Here is an 8,092-nt window from a genome sequence, read left to right on the forward strand (position 1 = left end):
GCGTAGAATGAGATCCTCATAATTTGATGACCATCAGGGAATAAAACTTGTCCCTGGGGTGACTTGGTGGAGGCCCTTGCCTCGTTGTAGGAGAGGACAACCGTCCTTACCTCCCGGATCTTCGTGTATGGTGTGTGTGTGTGTGCACGTGTGTGGACAGGGGCAAGAAGTCCATGTGTTTTTACGTTTTAGTGTCCAGTTTGAGTTCGTCATTCTCAACATTAATCAGGTTGTAACGGTACATTTGGGCAACAAACCTACGATTAACCATCATCTTTGTCATAAAAATAATGCAACATGAACAGACTAAACATAACAAAATGAAAACTATAATTATCCTTATATATTGTTTTTTTAAATTCTTCATAGTGGTCATAACATCAATAATTGTTTCATTTTTATTAAAAATTTAAATGCAGTAATGTACTCCAATCAAGGCTGATATTCCTTTGTTATGTACATCATTAATTTCCAAACAATATCTAATCTTTTTGTTCTGTGGCTTCAACATATTTATCATCTCATCAATATTAGCACCACAGAGTACTGAGTTTCGAGATCCTCACAATAGTCGTTCTCAAAATGATATATTTTTTTATCAATTTAGCTTTGTTAAGGTAAGATATTTTATTGACAATCTAACATTAATATGCAAAGGACATGTACATTAGTACGAAATGTAAAAAAAAATTGTGGTGGGGGGGGGGTGCGAATTGTTTTCTTCTTGGTAGGGGGGGCATGACAGGAAATAATTGAGAACCACTGGTCTAGTCACACACCAGCTCGGGTTCATTCCCTACCAGAGAAATGACATTCCATGTCCCCAGAGCTAGGCGCTTTATGTTGCCGGGGATTGGACTGCCTTTGACTGCCTCCTAGCTCAAAGGAAACCCAAATTCTTTGGTCCCGCCCACTGGTAGTGAGCCGAAGCCCTTGTATTAAATAATAAATAAATACATAAAATAAAAAAATTAATAAATTTAAAAAACGGACCGATCCACTGCTTGGGTTAGTTTGACCCACCTTGAGATCCGTTCCCACTCAGTGACAGTGTCTACAAGCCACTGCCACCAGGCCAGTGAACCGACGTCCAGGCAGTGACAAAAAACGTGATCAAATTACATTGCTCATCATAAGGTGTTTGTGAGACGCTCTTTGTATGTTTCCTCAATTAAGACCTGTTTTCCATTGGTGTATTTGAAAAAAGTGGTGAACCTGTTAAATTCACTACAAAACGTTAAGAAGATGAAAGTAATGTTTGAAGGAATATTATTTTTCTATCGACATGCCGGCGGGCGGGCACAGATAGAGAGTGATAAAGCAGCACCACCCGCGCGGGGCGTGCTGACGAAAAGGCAAGCCCTCCTCCTCTCATCGCGTCCTTATTAAGACCGAAAAAAGACGCTGTTGAATTTGACCTATTCGCAGTTTGAGCAGGTGCTTAACGCTGGAGAATATCACCACTTCGAAGTTCGAACTGCTGTTGAAACGGAGAGGTAAGTGTTTTTCGTTTGTTTTTATTCAAAACATGCCTCGAGTGCATTTGTTCATGGTTAGAGATAGTTGTGTGGAAAACACTATACAAAGTAGCACCATGGATGTGGGCCTACAACACTGGCCTAGCAAACATGTGCTCCTACATCGACATAATTGACGAGCTCCAGTTAAGCATTGAATAATTATAAAACGTCATGGTGCTTTTACTCATTTAAAGAACTAAACCGACGCGTATTTTCATCCGGTGGTCAGGTTTGCATTGAATGTGAGCACGAGGGACGCTAGCTTGTTGCGTTAGCTTTGCGGAGCTAACAGCTTGCACTTTTGTTATAGAACAACAGAATGCAAGTACCATGATAATTTCTGTCATTAATTTTTGTGTAAGACACGATGTTCACTGGTTAATTACATGATTCTTAAAGCAAAGGTTACTGTGAATGCAATTTTGGTAAGATTTTTGTAGTCACACTGCATAAATCTGTCTGTCTGTTGTTTAAACTTCAATATAAACTATTATGGTTGAAATCGTTAATTGGGATGGAGGGATTGATATTTTTTTAATTTATAATTTATTTTTCTTACACTGATATTGTTAAAACTCCATTTAGCCTGTAGTATTAATAATTCTCAACACAAAACTGTCTTTTTTCTTTATAGAATAAACAATGCCTTCCCTGAGATGCAGGAAGTCCCCAAAGCAGGATACTATTGAACATGCAGTCAAGGGTCTGGACAAGACTGCAGAGTTAGAAGCGAAGTATATAAACTCATTTAAAGGTATGATGTTAACGCTTTTGCTAAGATATATTATTGTTTTCTGATAACCAAGCTGACATCGTTTTTTAAGTGGTTATTTTACATTAAGAGTGTCTTGACCTTTTCTTTTGTCAGTTTCAAGTTATTTCAGTGAGCGTGAAACCTGATGGTAGGAGTTCTATCTAAATTAAGGCTGTACTTGATGACGCCCTCCGGCATTTTTATACCACAATAGACCGGTGAACAAGTCCGATATTGATAGTCTAGTGTAAAGCACGTAATACGTCACAGAGATCACGTGACGCGATCCAATATGACTGTGTACAGTGTATGTCATTGTTTTGAAACTAAATAATCTTAAAGTTTTTTTTTTACGTAACCAGGTGCCATTGACATTTGTACTTTCAGTCCTAATACATACTGGCTAATGCAATGCTGGAAAATGAATTTTGGCTGGTCTGTTCCTTTAAAATCATAAAGAAGGGCTCTGCTCAATCCCTCACAAGAAGCAATGTTTCAAACCACCCTACATTAGTATAGTGGCCCAAATGAATATGATGACTCCTTATTTGTGTGCTTAAAAATATGACGAAGCTAACTTGATTTCCCTGTTAACTAGGTCGAGGAGTATTTACCAAGGCCCCTTTCAGGAAAGACGACTTTATTCTTTATTATGGAGTACAGAGGAAAATTGATAGATTCTGATGAATCTCAACGCAGGAAGATGGATGGAAGAGGCACTGTCTTTTTGTTTGACTTCCGCCGGCAAGAAAAAACTTGGAGGTGAGGCAAAGATTGAGATGTTATCTTATTTTTGTTTTTATTTAAAAAAATAAACACATACTCATCCCATAAGTGTTAGGGGAAAAATCATTCTCTAAGCAAAAATGTATAATTACTTTTATTCATGCGTTGAATCTGTACAAATGAAAATATAGATCATGAAGTCTCAAAGACAAGCTGTTAATAGGGTCTGATTCCAATAGAAATTTCTTGTATGATTTGATTTAGATTTAAACATTGTGGATTTCCTATTTTTATGTTTTGTGTACACAAGATTGTCTCAAAGATTAATTTCTGACATTGATTGAATAATTTTTTTTTTTTTTTAATCTATTCTAAGTGTTGATGCAGCTCAAGAAGATGGCAGTCTGGGAAGACTGGTTAATGATGACCACATGCACCCCAACTGTAAAATGAAGAAGATGACAACAGAGGACAGACCACACCTCTGTCTGTTTGCGCTCCGAGACATTGATGTTGGCGAAAAAATAACTTAAGACTATGGACCAGCTGGCCTTGGAGAACACAGGTTTGTAAGATGCATCTTTAAGTACAATAACAGAGCCCACTTGTGGTGTTCTGGTGATGTAGTTTCCAATTAGTTTGGCAATCTAATAAATGTATGTGAGGTTTCTATGGAAGTTGAACATGCTGACTGACTGGGGGAGTTCTCCATTGTCCACTATCTGTAATTCAAATTTGTGGGTCTGAGTCAAAGTTTGGCTCTGCAGGAACAACGAACTGGTCAGGGAGTGACAGTATTACAAAGTTCTGCGTTACTCCTTTCTGGGCGGTGGCCCTGTTAGGCCATCATATGCCATATTGCAAATATCCCCATTGTGGGACTAATTAAGGACATCTTTATGTTGTGGTTTCCCTACCAGAACCAGCACCAACCCTGTATATTCATCATATAAAACACTGTTTCAATTTGATATTTAGCCTTTCTATACTGGAAAAACAGAAGACCCCAGGCTTTCCTGCGCGCCCTTGCCCAATTGGTGGTGTTCAGGAGACAACCTGGGACTGAAATATCAGTCACAACCAGTGTTGTTTTCGTCACTGATGACTATGACGAAAATACTTCGTTAACGCCCCTTTTTTAATGACGATGACAAGCTATACGAGGTTCTTTTATGACGAAAACATGACGTGATGTACATGAATTTTTTTCGTTGACGAGACAAAATTGTTAGCATGTGGTTCATAAATTATTTTATGTTGCTTTTAGTGAAATAAAGCCACAACAGTTGCCCAACAAAATGTTTTGCTTCTCTGCTTATTTTGGAGCAGTGAGCATTGATTCCACTGTTGCCACTTTTTTCTGTTTGTAATGAAGAATCCTTAGTAGTCCATCCAAAAGTCTTTGTTATTGGGTGGAAACCTTGAATGCCTTGTTTTAACTCAAATGGACTTAAACCCATCCATCCATCCATCCATCCGTTATCTGTACCGCTTCTCCTCACTAGGGTCGCGGGGGGTGTTGGAGCCTATCCCAGCTGTCTTCGGCAGTAGGCGAGGTACACCCTGAATTGGTGTCCAGCCAATCGCAGGACATGCATAGACGAACAACCATCCACGCTCACACTCATGCCTCGGGGCAATTAGAGTGTCCAAGCAACTTGCCATGCATGTTTTAAGAATATGGGAGGAAACCGGATTACCCAGAGGAAACCCACGCAGGAAGGCCGGAGCCAGAATCGTACCTACGACCTCAATATTGTGAGGCCATCATGCTAACCAGTTGGGCCACCGTGCCGCTTGGACTAAAACCTTTGTGAATAAATTGACGAAAACTAGGGTAAAACTTTTTTTGCGTTTCCGTCGATTAAAACTGGACTAAAACCCTTTTTTTAGTTTTTGTTGACTAAAACTGGACTAAAACTATAACGAATTGGGATGACTAAATGTGATGTAAACAAATCAGCACTTTGTCCAAATGACTTGGACAAAATCTAAAATGCCTGCCAAAAACAACACTGGTCACAACACGTGTCTACAGAAGATTAATTGGCATGGGCGAAATTAATTAGTTTTATTTCATTCATGAGCTTATGTTTTGTTTTGGGTGGCTAAGGCTTAAAATGTGTAAAAATCTAATCCAACCTCAAATATAATTAATTCAATAAATTTATGATGCTACTAAAACATCGAAGCAGCCTCCTCCAGGCTTTACAGACTCAGAAATGGAGGTATGCGTATCGTGTGCTCATCCTGTCGTGTCTCGAGATGTTAAAATTGCAGTTAGATAGACGTGTGCTGATTAGACAAGACTTCTAATATATCTGGTGTCACAGGATATTTGTCAGTGAATGTGTATGTCTGGTTTGAGGCTCACTCAGCTTTTTCTTGTGTTGTGGGGTCCAGTTGAGTTGAATTGCGAGTCAGGTATGTTGGCCATCTGACACCCAACTGTCAGGTTTGCGTTCGTGGGGACCCCGTAGAGCCATTTTTATTGTTGACATAAATCATAGCTAATCATCTTTTCCTTCATTATCATATGAAATACAGTTAGGAGTTGTATGTGCCTTTACTATGTTATAATCTTAGAACCTACCAGCCACTACAGCTGTCCGACAAGAAGACTTTTGGCTGTCCTGTGCTCCATTGCGGCCCTGGTGGCGTTCAAAAGACAACCTGTGACTGAAATATCAGTCACAACATATCTCTACTGAAGATTAATTGTCATGCGCTAAAGTAATTGGTTTTGTTTCATTCGTGAACTTGTTCGTTAAAATGTGTAAAATTATGATCCATTTTCTTTTTTTTAATTCATTAAATTAATATTCAACTTGTTCATTAGGATGGAGGACAACCGACAATGACTGAATCGGCTGAGGTTGATGCCACCAGAACATCGAAGCAGCCTTCTCAAGGTTTGACAGACTCTGAAAAGGAGGTATGCGTATCATGTGGTCATCCTGTCGTGTCTTGAGATGTTAAAATTACAGTTAGATAGACCTGTGCTGGTTGGACAAGTTTTCTAATATATCTGGACATAAATCGTAGCTAATAATATTTTCCCTCATCATCATATGATATACAGTTATGCGTAGTGTATGTCTTTACTATGTTACAATCTAAGAACCTACCAGCCACTACAGTTCTCTCATTGGGAGACTTAAGCTTTCGTCAGGCTGTCGACTGCTGCATTGCCCTCTTATTGGCTTTAAGTACACAACCTGTAACTGAATTATCTGTCAGAACAGAACCTATGTGTCCACAGCAGGTGATTTGGCATGTGGATTCTTCAGATTTTTAGAAAATAGGTAAAATTGTGATCAAAAGTTTAAAATGTCTAAAATTCTGGTATAGTTTGCAATACTATATCTATTAAATCATTTCAAAACTTCTTAACAAGGATGGAGAACATTGGCTGTGACCGAATTGGTTGAGGTTTACATTACCAGGACCGTTGAGCAGCCTCCTCGGGATCTACAAATTTAGGAATGAAGATATGCATCCCATGTTACAATCCTGTTATGGCCCGAGGTTTTGAAGTTGCAGTTACATATTGGGCTGGGCGATATGGCTGATAAGTACATAGCGATATAAGTATTTCATATGGGTCCATCGATACACATTGAATTCTTTTTTCATATTATTTTATTCATTATTTTTTTTATTTTCCAATATTTTCACTGCCCTGTTAAAAAAACATTTAATGTAGTTTTCCTCCCGGGAGCTTTTTGTTACGGTCAATTAAGTGTTTTTGTTAAATATAGCTGCGTAGAATAATTATATGCATTATTATCGTACCACAATGTTTTGGTTTTGCAAATAATTTCCTAAAATCATTCTAATTTAGTTATTACATTATTTTGTCATAATATCATTCATCAATATTTTAGTTTTTTTTTTTTTTTTCAAATAGAATTAAGACCTTTTTCTGTGCAGATTCCTCTGGGGATTAAGTATTTAATGGGTTCTCAATTTTCTCTTGGACTCTGATGCAACCCAGTCTCCTCCCTTGGACAAAAAATATGGGCTGAATCTTCCTTGGAATAACGACACAGATTCTGACGAATCATTGTCAAATCCTGCCCCTGAACTTTGTGCCTCAGACTCAGACCATATTACTATCCCAAGGCTCAGGAGGACCAAAAGTATACAGGTAAACAACCCATATAGATTTCAGGGAATCTTACAAGCAAATTGCATATATTTTATTGGTCTCCTGCCTTCTATCCTTTATATTTCGTTGTTGTTGTTTTTTAGATTAAAAAAACAGGCTGACTTTGGAATGGATAAGCATTATTACTCCAACTCAGATGACAGTGGAGATGAATATATTCCGGATACAAGTGAGGCCTCTGATTCAGACGGAAGTGTGTCTTTGAAAATTGTGGACCCTCTCTTGAAGTCTAAGAATGCCTTCAGAGATTTTTCTCCCACACCACGAATCTCAAAAGCCACCTCAACGCAGGTTGTTAATCAAGGGCGTTCACCCGTTCGGAGGAGTAGCAGCACTGGTGTGATTCTTGAATTCTATGGCTCTTCAAATATTTGTGCAGTTTAACACAAATCATCCAAAATAGAATTCAAGCACATCTGTGACAGAAATTCAAATTCAGAAGTCAAAGAGAGAGAACAAAAAAAAAAATCTAATGCTGCGCTTCTTCCGAAGACATATACTGTAAACATTAAATGTATGTTAGGACAATCTTGAAAAAAGTATTAGAACACCCTTTACTTTTATTTCTTGTTAATTTTATTAACCAAAATATGTCCATTTTTATTACAGATTAATGAATACAAAATTAAAACTCTAATCAGCTACTTTTTAATCGTTATATTTGTATAAACAAATGTTATACATCTGTGTGTTAACTTATACAAGAAATGACGGAAAAGCAAGGGTGGTTTAGTATTTTTTTATCGTATATAGTCTGTATAATATCTTTAACCTATGCTGATGCTGTTTAATACTGATTTAAATAATAATAATAATGTCATAATCTGTTGGTTTTACATGAACAAAACCTTTCAAGCACTTTTTAAAATTCTAAATACTACCTCTTGTCAGTAAGTTGGTTCACAGCACTGCCTTGGAGTG

At 37.8% G+C, this 8,092-nt stretch overlaps 1 long non-coding RNA gene across 2 annotated transcripts; it reads left to right on the forward strand.

Annotated features, from left to right (window-relative positions):
• The first annotated feature begins 1,354 nt into the window (after positions 1 to 1,354).
• On the forward strand, positions 1,355 to 7,801 carry LOC148315957 (uncharacterized). Of its 2 annotated transcripts, none has more exons than XR_015840486.1 (7): positions 1,355 to 1,496; positions 2,155 to 2,274; positions 2,873 to 3,036; positions 3,377 to 3,565; positions 5,840 to 5,935; positions 6,934 to 7,150; positions 7,255 to 7,801. It is a non-coding gene; the product is annotated as an uncharacterized LOC148315957 (long non-coding RNA). The 2 variants fall into 2 exon arrangements; XR_015840485.1 differs by having other exon boundaries at positions 6,998 to 7,150.
• The last annotated feature ends 291 nt before the right edge of the window (positions 7,802 to 8,092 follow it).

The sequence above is a fragment of the Idiotropiscis lumnitzeri genome, unplaced genomic scaffold (assembly GCF_059441095.1).
Source record: "Idiotropiscis lumnitzeri isolate Australia: NSW breed Sydney's pygmy pipehorse unplaced genomic scaffold, RoL_Ilum_1.0 HiC_scaffold_29, whole genome shotgun sequence".
In the NCBI taxonomy this organism is placed as follows: domain Eukaryota; kingdom Metazoa; phylum Chordata; class Actinopteri; order Syngnathiformes; family Syngnathidae; genus Idiotropiscis; species Idiotropiscis lumnitzeri.